The sequence below is a fragment of the Dreissena polymorpha genome, chromosome 3 (genome assembly GCF_020536995.1).
Source record: "Dreissena polymorpha isolate Duluth1 chromosome 3, UMN_Dpol_1.0, whole genome shotgun sequence".
Taxonomy (NCBI): domain Eukaryota; kingdom Metazoa; phylum Mollusca; class Bivalvia; order Myida; family Dreissenidae; genus Dreissena; species Dreissena polymorpha.
In genome coordinates this window covers 109,360,058-109,380,390 of record NC_068357.1, presented here as the reverse complement: position 1 = coordinate 109,380,390, position 20,333 = coordinate 109,360,058, and the positions used below count along the sequence as shown (strand labels likewise).

Below are 20,333 nucleotides of genomic sequence, written 5' to 3'. Positions count from 1 at the left end.
CTCGGTCTTAAATCCCCCCCCCCCCTTAAAATAAGAAGAATATGACTATGGCACTTGAAGATATTAAAGGGGCCTTTTCACAGATTTTGGCATGTTTTGAAGTTTGTCATTAAATGCTTTATATTGATAAATGTAAACATTAAATTTTAAAAGCTCCAGTAAGAAATCAAAAATAAAATTTAAAATAGAAAAAAGTAACCCGCAGCAGGGGTCGAACCAGTGACCCCCGGAATCCTGAAGTAAAAACGCATTAGTCAACTGAGCTTTCCTGCCAAGCATACCTAAGATGCGTATTTTATACGTTATATAAGCAATCTTCGTAGTTTCACAAATTTAAACGACAAAAACAGAACTCTCCAAATTATTCAATCGTTTCGCGTTGCAACGCTTTATAATTTTTAGGTTTTTAAATCGTCAAAAGATGCATATAATGGCTATATGAGACCATGGCAAATGTTCAGTAATACTGTTTCCTCACAAATATCTTAACTAAGCCGAAAATTTGCGAATCTGAAACAACTTTTTTCAATTTTTTCAATTTACCAAACCGTGAAAAGATCCCTTTAAGATTATAAATAAACAAGGACCAGAATACTTACATGATCTCCTTAATACGAAAAAACAAAATTACTCTGTAAGGTACACTGGAACAGCTGATACTAGTACTGGTGAGAACCACTGGTTATGGCACTAACTTCTTCCGCTCCTATGCTGCCAAACTATGGAATAAGCTCTCTCAACGCTTTAGGGATGAAAGCAATTTCAATCAGTTTAAGATCCTGCTAAGCTCATGGAGTGGAGAGAGTTGTACCTGTACTTTTTGTTCTAACCATGCTTAGTTACATGTCATTCAACCTTCTTATATGTTCAGTATTTGAGTTTCTCTACCTTGCTTTTTTTTATACATCATATGTTAATCTGCTAGATTAGTTCATTCTCGCTTGTTTGTTTTATGCTTTGTCTTTTATTTTGCCTTTTATTCTTATGCAGGGGCTGGGTCCCCGCTCCCTCTTGTGGGTATGCCGAAAAGTTGAGTAACCACTACCTTTCATAAGACATGATTGGATCAGGGACACTCCAAACCCCCAGCTCTGAAAAGATCTTGTCTTATATGGGGGCGGAGAGCGCCCCTGGCACTCTCGGGGGTCTCCATGATGCCCGTGGAGGTGCTCTGATTGACTTCAGGATCCCATAATTGAGGCTCTGCTCCTGTTGTACATGTATGCTATTGAGGATGTGTACACACACTCACATTATATCTAAGGTGAGTCTTTGTATGTACACTATGTATTTATGTATGTGCCTTGTGAGGTAGCTGCGGATCTGATCTGAGGTGATAGCATTTTTTTTAAATCCATTTTGTATCTGTCGCACCTTTGTGCCCATATTTCTCTTTCAGTTGTTATCCTCTTTCTTTTAAGGCAGCTTAAGACATTTATAAGTCAAGATCAGCAGGTACAAGACATTTTTTAATCGTACAATGTATTTATGTTATTTGTTTTAAACATACCTTAAATATTTCATTTCAGTATATGATACTCTAGCTGATGTTTTATAGTTATTTATTTATTCTCATTGAATCTCGCATATGCTTGTTTAATTGTTACATAATATGTTGTTATAATATGTCGTTAAATAGCTATACATAGCTAATGTTATATTTTCATATATGCACCGACTTCAAATAAAAAGTGTATCGTATTGTATTGTTATGTCTTGGTAGGCTCGTTTTCGTAAACCCCTTGATGTGTGAGTTATTAAACAACACATTTTAACGCCCGGTTTAAATAGCAAGTCCCTTACCTTAAAGACCCAGTTCAAATTATATAATTCATGTCAATAAAACCGTTGCCCAATACGGATAGGTGTGCAATGTGGTCACTATTATTTATTTTACACCAATATTTTACTAAGCATATATATAAGTGGAGTAATAATTGGTATCTATAAAATTCGCTCTAAACGGCTACAATTGAACTTGATTTTATGTCACCAAAAATAGCTTTGCAAACTTCTAGTACTTTTTTCTAATTGCTTCGCTTGTGGAAAACCCATAATTGATGCAATAATTCAGTATTTGAAGAAAACAAAGCATCACATAGATACTAACATACATTTGTTTCACAAATAAACGTTTTCAATTAGTTGGGTAAAAATGTGATTGATTCTTTGAGGTCCTTATAGTATTACCACGAATTTATAAAGTACTTCACGATGTCTATGTAATTATTTTCATACTTCAACATCGCATTTCGTTTGGTATGGCATAGGTATGGTTTTCGGTATGTTAACATAGATGCGCCAGGTTTTACAATTATCTAATAAACAATCAACAGGCATGTGTAAACGTGCTTGCGTTTAAGATACTACACCCGTATTGTCTGCAATCAGAAATAATATCAAACACATGATATTTATTCCCGTAATTTGGCTATTGAAAATCCATTTTAATATCAGTAACGAAAATAAAACAATAGTATTGTCGATGTTATCTACATTATATTTAAATGCCTAAATTATGTATTGCTAACTCTAGTTCTTTTTTGTGATTGGCTTTTAAATAAATATTTATATAATGTACATGTTTATGCCATACATGTAAATAAAATTTTGTATTTGCACAATAAAATAGAACAATCTTTTTCCAATTTTATTTTGTACTGAAAATGTCAATTTCTTACTGAAATGATAACTTAAATGACATAAACACAATACTATATTAGAAAAGAATCTTGCAGTCCGTCACTCCTTTCCTGAGTGACACATCCATAAATCAACGCATCCTTACGACTGCATTAAACATTCTTGTTTTTATTGTAGACCATATATTGTAAGAGGAGTGTCGAAATCTTTTCACAAAAATAGCGTACACAATATAGGTTAATCATGTGGTTGAAGAAAAAGATTCGAAAGACAAATGCTAATGTTGCGAATATGTGACATAACGGTATATGCATATTGTTTATTCTTATGATGGAAATTAATAAAAAGATATTTTAATAATATGTATATGCAAACTTAGGATGAAGTTTGAAAAATTGATTATAGAAGCATGGTTTCATTTCTCCAATGTAGTTCAATTATCGGGAACATCTGTTGATTTGTCTTAGTTCTTAATTAACAATTTGGCTCGTAGGTCAACATTACTTCAAACCAATACATAACAAGTCCCAATTCAGATATGATATATAATGAAATTTAAATATTCGATTATATAAGCGTAATTCCAATTTCCCAAGGTACATAACGGAAACAAGTTCGGATTGAATGTGTATCGGGGTTTACATAATTGATTATAGAAGTGTTAGGTTTCATATTACCAATGTGGTTTGTCCATAGAGAGCATCTGTTTGTATGATCAAGTATGCTTATGAAATGAGGTCTCCTGTTCCCAAAGTGATAATTGTGTATTGCACTCTTCTGCTGTGACATGTGGTAGATGCATGAGCGATCCATCCAATCAACAAGGGTTATTCGGAGGGGTGGGTTTAGTAAATCGGATGAAGAGTAACAGTCAACCAATCGAGAATGTGATAAGACATATCTAAATTTTATGTTTATTTTCCTGAGAATAAAATGCTGTGTGGTTGTTGTAAGAAATTGATTCTGCGGGTGTATTTGAAAGTCTGCGGTGAGAGTTGTCACGTTTTCTTGACGGGGCGGCAATGTTGGCCGACGCGCTGTAAAATTTTACTTAATGAACATTAGAAGCGTTGTGTTAGAAATTATTTAACAGAAATAAATCTCGATGAAAACAGAAATGAACTTTGTTTGTCACTGTGTATTCCCTACGAACAATGTGCAATTACGCCACACAGTACTTTAAATGGTTGCCGTGACACAGGACGAACATTGAAAAACATTGGAAAACGGAGTACACACAATACTATAAGGACATCACAGTGCCAACGGAACAAAAAAACAAAAAACAACGCACGACGTGGAAAACGGTCAGTGTTTTTATAAATTATGGCAAACAGGGATTTATGTCAAATTTTATAAAGTAATATAAAGAAGTGAAACTCCAGCTGCTGGAGCAGTATTGAATTTTCATTAAAAACAATTAGTAGGTCCTTTATTTAAGGCAAGTGACCGATTGCCCAAACAGTACAAAACAGCACAATACAGCACAATACAAACCAACACAAAAATAAAAAAATAAAAAAAGCGTCATGACAACGAAATTTTTAAGAATTGTTTTAAAGAATTTTACGTAGTTAGGGGTTAAAGAAATAATTAATCATGTACGGAGAAATCATTCAAGTGTGAAAATCAATGCAGTTTTTCATTGATCAGTAACTTTTCTAAAATATCAGTAAATTGAGAATAAAATTAATGAATAAGAAAGTGTTTGAAATTTACATAATTTTAAGAGTTATAGAAATACTGAAATTAGAGGCGCACATTTAATTGAGAGTATTTAAAGAATTTTATATACTTTTTGTATTATTAGAATATAGAAGTTTGCACGGACACATCTTTGCATAATAGAAATACATTTTTAAATTGTTGAATTTTTGTAAATTTTCATTCAATAAAAACGTACGAAGAAATAAAAATATTTAAAATAGTTTTGTTTATTATGTTAATAAAGAAAATTAGTGGATAGTTTTATTTATTAATATAATAGAAAAACTCGAAGAAGGCACAAATATTCAAATATTCAAAGAATTTACTTATAATTTTACATTCGCAGAATTAAGAAATTAGGAATATAGATTACTAAAGACAGCTTTGTTTATTATTTTAATAAAGGAAATAAGGCGGGTTTTGTTTATTAGAATGATAAAGAAAATGAAAGTGGACAAATAAATAAAATTATTGGACAATTTAAAAATAGTTTTCCGATTTGTAAAATAAAATAAAATAGGACAATAACATTTGAAAAAGATATGCAATGAATTTGAAATAATAAGGATGAATTTAATAAGGAATGTAAGTTTATAAATAAGAACGGAAATGTTAATTGCGAATATGAATAGGGCAGACACTAAAAAAAATATTATGTAAATATGTTTATACGTCATTGTGTTGATTGCAAATATATGTAGGATATCGGTAATATTGACGGGCTTGAGTAATTTTAAGTAAGAATTTAATGTGACCGGTCGCGTATAGCGCAGTTGAAATCTAACGATAGGTACGCATTAAATTTCTAATATAAATGTACCTTATATTTTAAGGATGCACGGATCTACGATTAGTCGGCTACCCTTGCTTAAGGTTACAATTATATTTTATGAGCATGGCTGACTGATCAGCGTTCGGACATACCGAGCCCGAGGTTCTGATAACCTTAGGATCCTCATGATTTAGAGAATGTATCCCTGTGCCATTGAAGCATATTACGCTATGGACAGAAGATGCGATGCTGCATAAGAATTATTTGAATAGTTTGATTAGGAGAAAAAGACCGAATTTTGAAGTATACCTATAAATAATCTGGTATTATGAATGCATATATAAAAAGTCTGCCCTTTTCATCACAATTTACACAATTATCTAGACCAACGCGCGTATTTAGGAGCGAGCAGGTTCTTTATTTTAAGATACGAACGCGATTCGTCTGTTTAATGTTCAATACCCTAGGTAAATAAAGTAGCGCATATCTGTCACAAATTTACTGGTAGCACGTACGTAACATATCGAGCTGTTATTTAATGTTTAAGGGAGCGTATCGATAGTTATCGATGTAATAAAGGTTGTATTTACTAAGACTTCATAGTAAGTTGTCATGAAATTATTTAAGAATAACTTAAGGGGATGTTTATAAATGTTTGTCATACTTTTGAACAACTGATACTTATATCACCACAACGCAGATGAAAGATCGAGATTTGAAGACCACGTTAAAGAAGAAGACATCGCGAAACAACGCCTTTCACAACGAATGGAACAAGCAAACAACGTGATTAGCATGGGACATCACGGTGTTTACTCTCAAAGTGAATACCTGGTTTTATTGCTAAAAAAAGACCCAACGCCAGAAGTTTTCGAAGGACAACAAGTGACGCAACACTAGACAAAATACTTGTGACGTTAAACACTATAGAGTTAGATGCAGCCGTTCCACTGTTTGACATGCGTACATAACGTATTCGGAATGGTACTTCCGAGGCTTAAGACATCAAAGGGAAAACCTGCTATAGTTAATACATTGTGAGCATTATGGCCAATAGAAGATGTCAATGTCCCGAGAGAAAAGAAGAAGACGCTGGAACCAACAACGAAAATACAACAACAACGGAAACAAAAATAGATGACGCAATAAGAACAGCAGAAAATAGATCAGGAACACCAAACCCACTCGTATCGCCAAGGACGACCTGACGTTTGGCTTATATAAATCATCACAGCAACAGGGAAAGACCCGATTCGCCTACTCGACTTGAAGACGGATCGATCTTAATCTCCGCGACGGCAGTAACCGGTCCGACTTCAAGCGACTTCATTCGCCGCGAGCCGCAACTTCAATACTATATGGACGACAACAGATGTACTGAAGACCAACGATCAACAGATGATTTGCTCCAATACATCCCGATTTACATTGACATTGTAAAACAATAACTAATATATCTATTTCAGCAAAGACGCTTGTAAAGAAAAATATTATTGTCAAACGCATATTTCCCATCATAGATGTGTTGATATGAATTATGTTTTCAAGTACTTCGTAATTCGATAATTAAATTTCAAAGATTTTTTTTTGTATCATAAAATACAAAAAAATCAAAATAAGAGGGAGGGTTGTGTGACATAACGGTATATGCATATTGTTTATTCTTATGATGGAAATTGGAATGCGGTGAGAGTTGTCAGGTTTTCTTGGCGGGGCGGCCATGTTGGCCGCCGCGCTGTAAAATTGTACTTAATGAACATTAGAAGCGTTGTGTTAACAGAAATTAACCTCGATGAAAACAGAAATGAACTTTGGTTGTTACTGTGTGTTATCCACAAACGATGTGTAATTACGCTACAAATATTTCGGGTGCCATTGAAACTTTTGTCCCAACGCGCATAGATAAAATGATGTACGTAAAGTATGTAAGGATAACCACTAATGTTAATATAAATTAAATAATGGTCTTTATTGGAAATCCCTTTATCTGCAGCAGGGATTGATCGTTTAGTGTTTCGTAGCATTACTGGTTTCTTCCTCTGTTTTTCAAAACAGCAATCAATCTCGGTATTAGCTTTCATATCGGAATCAGCACTAGTTTTTCGTTTATTTAATTTGAGACTTGTTTCCAAAATATCTATCACGTTTGCGAACTTTTTTTACGTAACTGAATTCAGGCTCTGTAAATTGTACTCGTACAGCGTGACATGCGTCAATGTCTTCTTCAGTGATTGGTTTTGAAACATGAGCTTTAGATTCGAATACCTCAGTGCTGTAATTTAGTTCAAAAGAGAAGTTGTATAGCTCATTGGAAATCGCTTGTATTTGTTTGCTGGCTTCTATCATTACGCAAGCGTACAAAACAAGATACGTCAATGAGATTCAACATAGCAATATTGCAAAAATCCTTTCATATATTATTCTCCATATGGATTTTTCAAACCTTTCCTTTGTCTCACAAAAATGAATGGTTGTGTAAGTTTCGTTCTTATTTGTCATTTTTTGGTGTTTATTCCGCAACATATGGTCCCCGGAAGTGCCAGAAGTATCGGAAATGCAAATGCAACAACCAGTAAAATTCGTACGGCTAGTTAAGGGTTCATCTACTTCTTGAAAGACTGACATACCTTGCAGTATCGATCCACGGATATCACTAGAAATGCCAGACAGGACGACGAGGCGCCTAATATATTGAAGAAGCATTTGATCTTGCACGGGACCAGGTCTTTGAAGGCAAACTAGTGTTGTTGCTTTACCATCTCAGCCGGTATAAGTGTACCGCACGGAATACTATCAATGGCCGCCAGTGTCAAAACGAATACCTTGAAATTATTCCGTTTGTAGTCGCGACTGGTTAAAAATACTATAAAAATTAATAAGTTTCCTAGAAATCCAAATAAAGTAAAGAATCTGAAAGTAATATTAAGCGAAAGGCATCAGCATAAGTGTTGTTTAAATCGTCCAACGATTCCACCTCGACAACTGTTATATTTCTCGGAAATTCCATTAAAGAAAACTTCTTTTGTATTTCGCTGATGCTCATTTAAGCTTGGTTAATTTAAAGCAAATACTTATTTGCTTGAAATAACACACCATAGACTTATATAAGTACTTAGACAAGCCTCAACTATATTTTTTGCACACTTGTGGCGCGCTCCAATGGTTTTAAATGCTCGGTGTAACGCCAGATAATTGGCTTTCGATAAGAGCGACCATTTTCCTGGAATATACTATTATCTGTAATGCACACTCTTTAGAAAGCCAATCCATTGTTATAACATTTCACATAATGGTTCAAAAATCAAATTACTTGATATAACCCAGCCGCTTTAGTAAAAGCTATAGCAATACATGCATATAATGTTAGGCAGGATACTCCATTTGTGGAAGACAATCAGCATTTCAAAACAGGCCACAGTTTCAAGTGATCAAATGCAAATCATATAGGTTTGCTACTTGAGAAGGCCAAACAAATAACTAATGCATTTAAACGAAAGAAATCGTTCACCACTAAATATTGATACTGCTTAAACATTATTTAATAAGCTTTTTTTACGATTACCACGAACTTAAAGCAAACTCTCCTGAAAGCGTTTTGTTCATAAGTTAATTCTTTAAAATACTTTCCCATGACTAATTTCTTCACACGGTGCGGAAAATAGAGAACATATTGTTCATCTGTTGTAACGAATTTATCAAATTACCCATTCATCAGCTTAGTGCAATCAAATGGACAGTGTTATATTTCCATCTGTCATCGATGCAATAGTATCAATATATCAAGATTAAGATTTTTATATGACTCTTGCATTCATGAGACAAATGGGAAAATACCGTAAATGGTCTCCATATTACTCGTATTTCAATGTTTATTTACATTATAAAACTTAACAATCCAGAAGGGACATAGTCAAAAAATGTTTTAATTAAAGTTGTTAATTATTTTAATGACTGGAACAGGATACACTATTTGTGGAAGACAATCCACATTTCAAAACAGGCCACAGTTTCATTGGAGCAAATGCAAATCATATAGGTTTGCTACTTGAGAAGGCCAAACAAATAACTAATACGAAAGAATTCGTTCACCACTAATTTTAGTGTTAAAGCATCGCATTGATAAAATTGCTTGTACAAATACAAAAACAAAATGCTATAAATACTGATAGAAACATATCCATTGTTCTACGTTTGCGTTCGCTAAATATTTCCTGCAAAAAATGTACAGTCCTATAATTGTATTCGATTTTACTACTGCCTTATATTCTTCTTGAAGTCTTTATCGTTCTAATGTGTAATTTGTTAGAAAAATCAACATTCGAACGGAGTTTAATTTCTTTAAATGTTTCAAAACATTGAATATTATTGAACAAACTTAACCCAATCATAAGGTAGGTATGTTTGGACATTCTTTCGCACACTGCCTTAAAAATTTCCACGAAACTTTTTCTTACACACTAGGATTGATAATATGATATACGACATATTCTGTAAACAAACGAAGAGATGACACAGTCATATGGCTTCATCTGTTCAATTGTGTCAACGTTCAATGATAAAACACAAGGTATGACATATATTATTAAGGTAACGAACCCGTAATGATTTCGCGCGATTTCTTCGAAGATTGAAGAGCCTTTTTACCTGTTTACTTATTGATATCTAATTTAAGCAGGTACTATTGTGAAGTTGCAGTGGCCGAGTGGTAAAAGCGATAGACTAGAAATCTTTTGGGATCTTCCCGCGCAGGTTCGAATCCTGCCGACAACGCATACTTTTTGAGAGGCGTTTTATTTCTTTACTTACGTAATTTGATTTAATATAGCATATAAGCTTTGTTTATTGTTAAATATGTTGCAATTTTTATGCACATTCTTCAAACATAAAATTAAAACAACGTTATGGCTAAATTGGGTGATTTACTGCTAAAAATACGAATCATGCATGTTGCACTTTTATTTTTATTTCAAAAAGTCAACGGTTAATCTGTCTATTTCTTGGTATTTTTTGCTGTATATAGTGTTTTTATAAAAACTAAGTTCAAAATATTACTTAAATGATACTATTTTGAATTTTATGACACTTTATTTTTAACCAACCCAATTTCTTTTTTTTTATTCAATATAAAACATACAATTTATACATGAACATGATCATAAAACAAAGTGATACAATGTAGCAACAATAATGTTCAAACATGTTATACAAGATATGCTTCTATTTTGTTTTGACCTTGTGGTTTCCTTTTGAGTAAACAAAAAGGTTAATGTGTATATTTTTTCTTCAGTTGTTTGTTATAGGTGTGCTTAAAAAAAGAATCGTTATGAATAAGGATGAGTTACATAAAATGGGAAGAAAGCATACTGGACTTGCTTAGGAAAGTTTAATATGTTTCCATTTTTGTTCAAATATATGAAGTTTATCATTGTTTAGGACTATTTCTTTCTCATTTTGAATCTTAAGTTTTAAAAACTTGATAACACAGTTCATTGTGGATATTTGTTTTCTGTATTTCATGCTGAATATAAAATATTTAATTAATATAATTATGTAATTCACATCATTATTAAACTCTTGTATTTTGAAGGTATTTACCACTAAACTGATGTCTAAGAGAGATAGTTTAACATTTAATTGTTGTTTTTCTAGAAAGGTTGTCAATTGATTCAATAGAGATTGAGTATGTTTACACTCCCAGAAAAGGTGTTCTATTGTTTCAATATGTTCACTATAGATATCACATAGGTTTGTGTTGGATAGAATGCACTTAAAAAGATATTTATTTGTAGCTATGATTCTCTCGATGTATTTATATTGAAAATTTCTTAGTGTGGTATCAGTAGTTGATTTATATGGCATGACCAATATTTGTTTCCAACTAAATTCTTTTTTTCTAATAAGGTTTAGCCATTTAGTTTGTTTTAGGTTTTAATTTGAAGTGTGTAAAATATTGTGTTTGTTTTGTTTTCTTTTGCAATTATGTTTTCTACGAATGTTTTTTGAGTACATGGTGTGCTTTTTTTTATTGGTAACAGCTTTAATATGTATTGGTATACTTTTGATCAATGTGTAGTACATCAGGAAATTACTTGTAGGTATTCCGAATATGTAGCATAAGTTATCAAAAGAATAGAAGTCGTCGTTTATTCTGTAGTCGTACAATTGATCTACATATTTTATGTTTCGTTCGAACCAATGTTTATAGAAAAACGTTTTTTTGTAGCAGTTATGTCTTTATTGTTCCATATAATGATTTTACTGTTTATTTTGGTTGTTAAATGATGAGTAACTTAACACCATGATGCCGGTAGAACATTCGATAAAAATATGTTTTTGGTTGAAACTTCATGTAAGATATTATTGTCGATATTACATTCAAATAGTAAAGAGTCACCATATGTTATAAGAATTTTCTGATAGAATAATTTACATTGATTTGTAGTTGTATTATCTAAATATCTTTTAACCCAACTGCATTTGATTGCATTCAGGAATGAATCTATATCCGTTAGTCTGATACCTCTTTATTTAACTGATTGAATTAATTGAGTTCGCTTAATTTGATCACGTTTGCCGTCCCATATGAAATTAAATATTTCTGATTTTATATCTTCAATTATATCGTTTGGTGGGTTTGGGAGAACTGTTAGTGTATAAATTAATTTAAGGACTGCAAACGTTTTCAACACGGTGTTTTTTCCTATTAGTGTAAGTTTACAATGCTGCCATGATTTTAAACATTTTTTTTTTGTAATTTAGGCAATATGTTTTTTAGAATTGTTTCATTCTCATTGTTTGTAAAGGTTATTCCTAACGTTGTTGCTTCATCTGATGTCGTTGAATTTCATTTTTTGTTTAAGATGAATATTACTTTGTTTACATTTACCTACTCGTAGCACAGTGCATTTACTTTTGTTTAGTTTAAGACCCGATGCCATTCCAAAAAGGGTTAGTGATTCTATAAGATTATTGAATGAGTCACTACTGTCATTTATAAAAAAAAGTTGCATCGTCAGCAAATAGGGACTGTTTAATTTTATCGTCAAGTTCTAGCGATATTCCCTTTATATGTTTATTTGATTGGATATAGTGTGATAGATACTCGATGCATATAATAAATAGCGAGGATGAAAATGGACATCTTTGCCTTACCCCTCTTTTGATGTAAAAACTGTTTGAAAAAAAGCCATTGTTAATAATTATACTGTAAATATCGGTATAAAAAAGTTTGACCCATTTAATTAGACATTCACTGAAGTTCATATTTTCTAAGCAAGAGAACATAAACGAATGGTCTAATGAATCGAAAGCCTGTTCGAAGTCTGCAAAGAGAATGAGGCCAGGATTGTTTGGTTGGTTGAAATAATTTATGCATTCTTGTATCAGACGTACGTTTTCACCAATGTAACGTCCTTTAATGAAACCAGATGGAGATCTTGAAATGATTGATGGTAATATTTAATTCTGTTTGATATACTTTTAGGTGCAATTTTATAATCATTGTTCAGTCAACTAATCGGGCGCCAGTTTGATAAGGATTCTAAGTTTTTTCCAGGTTTTGGAATGAGTGATATTATACCTTGTTTTTGTAGCGTAGTTAAGTTTTCGTTGTTAAATTAATAGTTAAGTGAATTAATTAAATGTGTTTTAATATCATTCCAGAATATTTTATACAATTCTATTGTGATGCCATCAGATCCTGGACTTTTGTTATTTTGCATTTCCTTTAGTGCAAATCCACATTCATATTCATTAAGTAATCCGTCGCACAGTAGTTTTCCTCTTGATTTAAAGCATGATGTGTATTTTAAAAAGGGTGTAATTTTCAAAATGTTTTCGTTTATAAAGGGTTTCGAAAAATAAACGTTGTTCTTCTAGTATTTGTGTTCTGTTAGTTATATCTTCGCCACTGACTAATACTTTGTGTACAGTACTACTTCTACGTTTTTCGATGTTTGCGAAGTATTTTGTATTTTTTTTAATTGTGTTCAAAATGCTGTGCAAGTGCTCGTAGTATTATTCCATTGAGATGTGTATGATAAATTCCTTCTAATACTTGTTTTTTTAATGTTATTTCATTTTCAATGGCTTTGGTATCGTTTGTGTTTGTTTCATGTAATTGTTTTTTAAGTGTTTCAATGATTTTGATGGTTTCAGTTTCAAGTTTGTGTGTTTCTTTTTGTTTTAATGATGTGTATCATATTGTTGTTTTACGTATAGTTCCTTTAATTACTTCCCATAAGGTGTTTGTGTTCTTGTTTTATTTGCGTTTGGTATTGTGTATCTAGTAGTATGCTGTTATTAATTTTAAAGTATCCTGGGCCTCTTTCAGGTTGTATTTTGTGCAGTTTAAGTTCATCTAGAGAGTGGTCAGTCATAAATCCTGGTTTTACGCTACATGCGTCAATAATGTTGCAAAGTGACTCAGATATAAAAAAATAGTCTAATCTACAAAATATTATTGGTTTTGTGTTTGAGTGCCAGGTGAATTTGCTTTCGTTTGGATTAACTGTACGCCAGATGTCTATCATATTTTAGTTGTCAATTATGTTATTCAAAATGTTTCTATTTTTAGGATAAGTATAAAGGTGTCCCTTCTTTTATCTAATAATTGGTTAAGAACAGTATTGAAATCATCACCGACTATAATGTTTTTATCTTGGTTATTAATTATAAAGGATTGTAATGTTTCGTACAATGTGGAATAATCTATGTTAGGGCCGTAAACGTTGATTAATGTTAATTGTGTTTCCTGTATTTGATATTTATACTTGCTAGTCTGCCAATTATATTTTCGTTAATGTTATCGACTGTTATCCCTATATCCTCTGTGTGCCTTATTTTGATCAGGTGCCTAAGTTCGATCAGTTTTTTATGACGTATTTTCGAATACCAGCACTTACATCACGCGCCAGCTTTCCTGCGAAAACTCATAACAGAAGTCGTAATTCCGTCAACCTCTCGTACAAATGCGGTTTAAACAGGTCTTTATGAATAACAAAGCTTAAATTATGTCAATTATCGATACCTCATTTTTTATGCATTTATCGCACTTATATTCTTTAAATCACCATTAAATTCATAAAACATCCATCAAAATACTCTTTTCTAAATTGCCAGGGACGCTGCAGTATTCAGGGGAGGTAAGACAATTCTCCGTCAATAAGCTTTTGTTTACCTGGGTCTCATAAGGGGGCATTCATAAATTATATCGACGCATTATATTTTAAGATAATAGACGTCCAATTAAGACGTTTATTGTTAAATTTAAGCTCTTTACTGCAGCGCAATTGCCACGAAAAACTGGCTTTTAGAAGGGGTGAGACAATCCTATGTCCACATTGTGCTTAGGAAAAATATCGTATTAAAATGTAAATATGTTTGGTAATTTTACAAATGTGTGTTTATGAGTATTTAATGTTCTTTTCTGTTACCTTCTTACTTGTTAGTTGTTGTTAATTTTAATAAATATTTAAGACACACATTACAATAATCTTCAAAATATATGAATAACCTTTCTTTTCTAAAAAACAACATTAGAATGTCTCGCTCCTAGCTTAAGTATTGTGTGAGCAAATAACTATTTATCTACCCCATGTGAGCCCCCATTTGTGATGTCATGAAGACAGCTGGTCAAACTTGGGAGTGCTTCTAAGTGACGTATATCATGTGGGGTAACAACCTCCGCGCAGTGATTTGATGGGAGAGCATGGAACGACAACTCTGCGTGGAGATCGGTGGGGTAATAGATAGTTTTTAACCGTTTACGACCGTTTTGTCTGTTTATATTTCATTTTTTGGCAGATTTTGATACAGTTTTGAATACTCTTTCTAAATACCATAGCAAGTTTTCAGTAATCGTTGTTGATGTCGAGCATGCGCAGGGACAAAGTTTAACGTGATCGTGACTTAGGCACACAGAGCATATTATTTTTTATCAGAAAGGCAATGCCTTGTTTATTAGTACATGTATGTTGTCCACTGAGATAGATGTCTTCGTCCTATTCATCTTTTAAGGTTTGTGGTAAAGTATGCGTCAAGTGACTTTCTTAAAAAAGGCATATACATTTTTTTTCATCTTACCATTTAAAGATTTTTATGCGTTTGTCTTTATTGTTTAGTCCTTTTACATTTAAAGTACATTATTTAATCATTTAAAGAGGTGGAGGGTGATGTAAGTGATAATTTGTGTGTGCTTGTCCAGTAAGTTTCTATTTTAGAACATGTCCAGTTGGTTTCTATTATAAGACAAAAGATGTCATACATACAACCAAAGTAAAGATAACAAAAATTAGGGATCCAAAAGAATGAATATTCCATAGAAATGAAGAAGTTAAAAGAAATATCACAAAAGTGAGAAAAAATCAATAAACGAGGGAAAATGATAGCTTCTGCCTTATAGATGTTAGAAATTGTTGGAAAGGTAGTCTAATTTGAGGTAGATACAGAGAGGTGAGTTCAAGTAATGGTGAACAATAAGTTTGTATCGTAAGTAAAGGTATGTGCAAACAAATTTACAAAGAAAAACAAAACAAAACAAGAGATGTGTTCGTCAGAAACACAATGCCCCCTATTGCACCGCTTTGAAAAAAAAATATTTTTTTACCTTTAACCTTGAAGGATTACCTTGACCTTGAACTTCCACCACTCAAAATATGCAGCGTCATGAGAACGCCGCTTTGATTTTTTTACCTTTGACCTTGAAGGATGACCTTGACCTTAAACTTCCACCACTCAAAATATGCAGCTTCATGAGATACACATGCATGCCAAATATCAAGTTGCTATCTTAAATATTGAAAACGTTATGGCCAATGTTAAAGATTTTGGACGGACGGACAGACGCCATATATTAGACATTTGACCTTGAAGGATGACCTTGACCTTCACCTTTCATCACTCAAAATGTGCAGCTCCGTGAGATGCACATGCATGTCAAATATCAAGTTGCTATCTTCAATATTGAAAAAGTAAAGTTATGGCCATTAAAGTTTTCGGAAGGACGGACAGACTGACATACTGACTGACACACTGACGGACAGTTCAACTGCTATATGCCACCCTACCGGGGGCATAAAAAACACACAAACAACAAGACTATTGGCAAGCAAAAAAAGTCCCCTACCGGCTCCACCATTGTCAGAAATTCCAGATTTTTTTATATATATTTGTTGCCATAGCAACCAACATTTTTTATTTAGGAACAAAATGAAATGACGTCCATAATGTCCATATTGCCATCTATCCATGTTTCAAGTTTCATGAAAAAATATTAAGAACATTAAAAATTATTGCAGGATCCAGAAAACCACCATTTTCATCAGTATTTCTAGTCTATTTGTTGCCATAGCAACCAGAATTTTTGACGTCGGAACGAAATGAAATGACGTGAATAATGTCCATATTGCTATCTATCCATGTTTCAAGTTACATGAAAAAATATTAAGACATTTAAACGTTATCGCAGGATCAAGAAAACCACCATTTTCAGCAGTATTCCTAGTCTATTTGTTGCCATAGCAACCATAATTTTTGACGTAGGAACGAAATGAAATGACGTGCATAATGTTCATATTGCCATCTATCTATGTTCCAAGTTTCATGAAAAAATAGTAAGAACTTTTAAAGTTATCGCAGGATCCAGAAAAGTGTGACGGACGGACGGAGGCAAAACCGTAAGTCCCCTCCGGTGAAACCGGTAGGGGACTAAAAAGTAATACAAAAGGCAATTGTAAACTGCATGCACAGGCATGTATCAAATGTATAAAGTTTACAATAGTTACATGGTAACATTGTTAATTTATTTTTGATTTTTTGTTCAGAGTGAGCATTCTTAAAATGAAAGATTGCGTAATTTAAACAATTTTTTGGATTATATTCGTCTGCCAATACAAATATGGCAGCAACATTAAATGTATATTTTATGTTCCTAAGATAAGTATATAACACCATTTAATATCAATATAACTAGCATGTCTTGCTTGCTATTTAAATATACTATATCATGTTATTAGGTTAAAAAGTATTCAACTGCAAATACCGTACATATATAGACATAGGCATAAACGTCAAATTTAAAAATGCATTTTGTATGAGCTACTGGTAGTATGACAAACATGATGAAACAAATGAAAGCTTGCGTAAGTAAGACCTTGTTTGGATTATATTCGTTTGCCCATACAAATATAGCAGCAGAAATAAAATGTATATTTGATGTTTCTAAGATAAGTATACAACAATTTTTAATATCAATATAACTGCTCTGTCTTGCTTGCTATTTAAATATACTATATCATTTAACTAGGTGATTTCAAAAAGTGTATTAAACTGCAAATACCGTACATATATAGACATAGGCATATACGTCAAATTTTAAATGCATTTTGTATGAGCTACTGGTAGTATGATACAGCATATACAGTTATTCTTACACATTTCCTACTTTGCACATTTATTGTATTTATGTGTGCAGCAAATTTACAGCCTCTTCGAACGTCTATGTATTACATAGGAAATATTGTGTTGATTTAAAGTTATAGAAATAACATTAATTGCAATAAATAATTAAATTCCCAAAGCAATCAACCGAATTAAACACTTAAAACAGTTTACAGAGTTGATTCATCAATGGAAAATATTGTTTTGCTTTAAAAACAATAGAAAGAACATTACTTGCAATAAATAAAATTAAATTCCCAAAGAAATCAACCGAATTAAACACTAAAAATAGTTTAAATAGTATTAAACTGCAAATACCGTACACAAATAGACATAGACATAAAAGTCAAATTTTAAATGCGTTTTGTATGAGCTACTGGTAATATGATACAACATATACAGTAATGCTTACACATTTCCTTCTTTGCACACATGTTTTTTATGTATGCAGCAAATCTACAGCCTCTTCGGACGTCTATATATAACATAGGAAATATTGTGTTGCTTTAATGTTATAAAAATAACATTTATAGCAATAAATAACAATTAAATTCCCAAAGCAATCAACCGAATTAAACACTTAAATTAGTTTACAAAGTTGATCCATCAATGGGAAATATTTTGTTGCGTTAAAACCAATAGAAATAACCATTTTGTTCCTTCAAAACAATAGAAATAATATTAATTGCAAAAAATAACAATTAAATTCCCAAAGTAATCAACCAGATTAAACACTAAATATTATTTACAGAGTTGATCCATTAATTAATTACAATTTTGCGTTTTGTATAATAATTGTTTTACATATGCATTCTTATATGTAACTGTCTAACATAGTATGTTTTTATACATTAACAATTATTCATATGTTTTGCCTTAGTTTAATTCATGTTCTTTATTTACGGTATTGTCAACAACAATTTTTTTAATGGTATTTGTACTTTAATTTTTTCAGAAGGCTAATGACAAATTATTATTTAACCCATTTGTAAGACATATCTGAGTATTTAATAATAAAGACAAACAATTTTAAACATTTAACTAATAAGCTATGAATTGCTTTTTTTAAAGCCGAAATCTATTAATTCGTTTGCAATTATTTAATTGGCCAGCATTGTCACTTGATATCAGAATAAAATAGTTTGGTAGAATCAGCTTCATCTTTTCGATTTAATATCACGGGTTAGAGAAAACCCTCTATCATGATAAAACAATGTAAATAGAGTGGCAAATGTTTACTTCCCATTCATTTTAGATTTTATGATTCATTTGTCCAGTGTGAATCTTTGCATAGTATGCTATTTTTTTAATCGTTTTAACACAAAAGTTTGCCCTTATACTATATAAGGACCACTGTCAGGGATAGTGGTAACATTTGATTTATTGGATTTATCTCTTACCTACGAAAGCTAAAAAAGCAAGAGATAAATACATCGTTTTAGAGTATTTGACTGCGTTACATTATTTTTATATACGTACTTATATACAACACATTTGGCTTGTGTCTGATGTGGAATTGATTTTAGCAACCAAAAGTGTTTATACTCTTCACGTACACCTTGTTTATAATAGTATATATTAATATATATATATATATATATATGATATATATAATATATATATATATATATATATATATCTATACTCTCTTCGCTCTCTATCTATATATCTCTCTCTACTATCTCTCTCTCTCTTCTATCTATCTCCTCTCTCTCTCTCTCTACTTTCTCTCTCTCTCTCTCTCTCTCTCTATCTCTCTCATCTCATCTCTCTCTCTCTCTCATCCTCTCTCCTCTACTCTTTTTTTTTTTTTTTTTTTTCTCTCTATCTCTACACTTCAACACCGTTATTTCGAAGTCGTCGGGACCGTCAAAAACTTCGGATTAACGATTATTCGAATAACATTTGACAGAAGACTTCTTTGACTCTGTACAAATAAACTTTGTGGAATTCGCATGGTTTCGATTACACGCTAATATTAATAATGGTTTTTACTTAGAAACGTAAACTAGTCAGATAGCAAATAGATTTCTATTTGTAACAAACAGAGGAATAAAAACGATTCTTTTTCTTCTTCTTTTTATTTTTCTCTAATTACAGAACATATAAAATACCATGAACAGCACACATTATAATACATGTAAATACATATGAGTACATTTTCGGAAATGAATTAACTTTTTTTTAAATAAGACGCGATGTCTCTCTGAACATCGGCGTTAGCAGCACTAAACTGGACGCATTTAACATATTTCTCCAATTTGTCAAGGACATTCACAATTAACTTCCGCCCGTGTTTGCTCGCAGAACTGCCTTACGTCGTTGATGCGGTCACACATTGATTGGATATCATGTTCATTCTTGTGTTGTCGGCCTCGTCGTCGTCGCTGGATTCATCTTTAAAGTACTGCGTCCGCTGATCGCTGGCCGATTAAGTCGCAGACGACAAAGGTGTAATTATCGGTTTTTGACGTGCAAAGCGCAGACGACAAAGGTGTGAAATTACGCTCACTGTTTTGCAGTTTTGACTTCGATTAAAGATTGATAATTAGGTGCGAATTATGGTGTTGGGACCGACAGGAATCACTTCGATTAACGATTTTCTTCGGTTTAAACGAAGTTCGGATGAACAATGAAATTTTACATTAAACAAAGAAGAACCAAAATCGGGACCCGGAAAATACTTCGAAATAACGGTGACTTTCGGATTATCGGTGTTCGAAATAACGGTGTTGAAGTGTATATATATATATATATATATAGAGAGAGAGAG

The 20,333-nt window shown here is 32.3% G+C and overlaps 1 pseudogene; it reads right to left on the bottom strand.

Moving 5' to 3' along the window:
• Positions 1-1,066: 1,066 nt before the first annotated feature.
• LOC127872488 (histone H2B-like) overlaps positions 1,067-20,333 on the bottom strand; it is a 20,003-nt pseudogene continuing 736 nt past the window's right edge.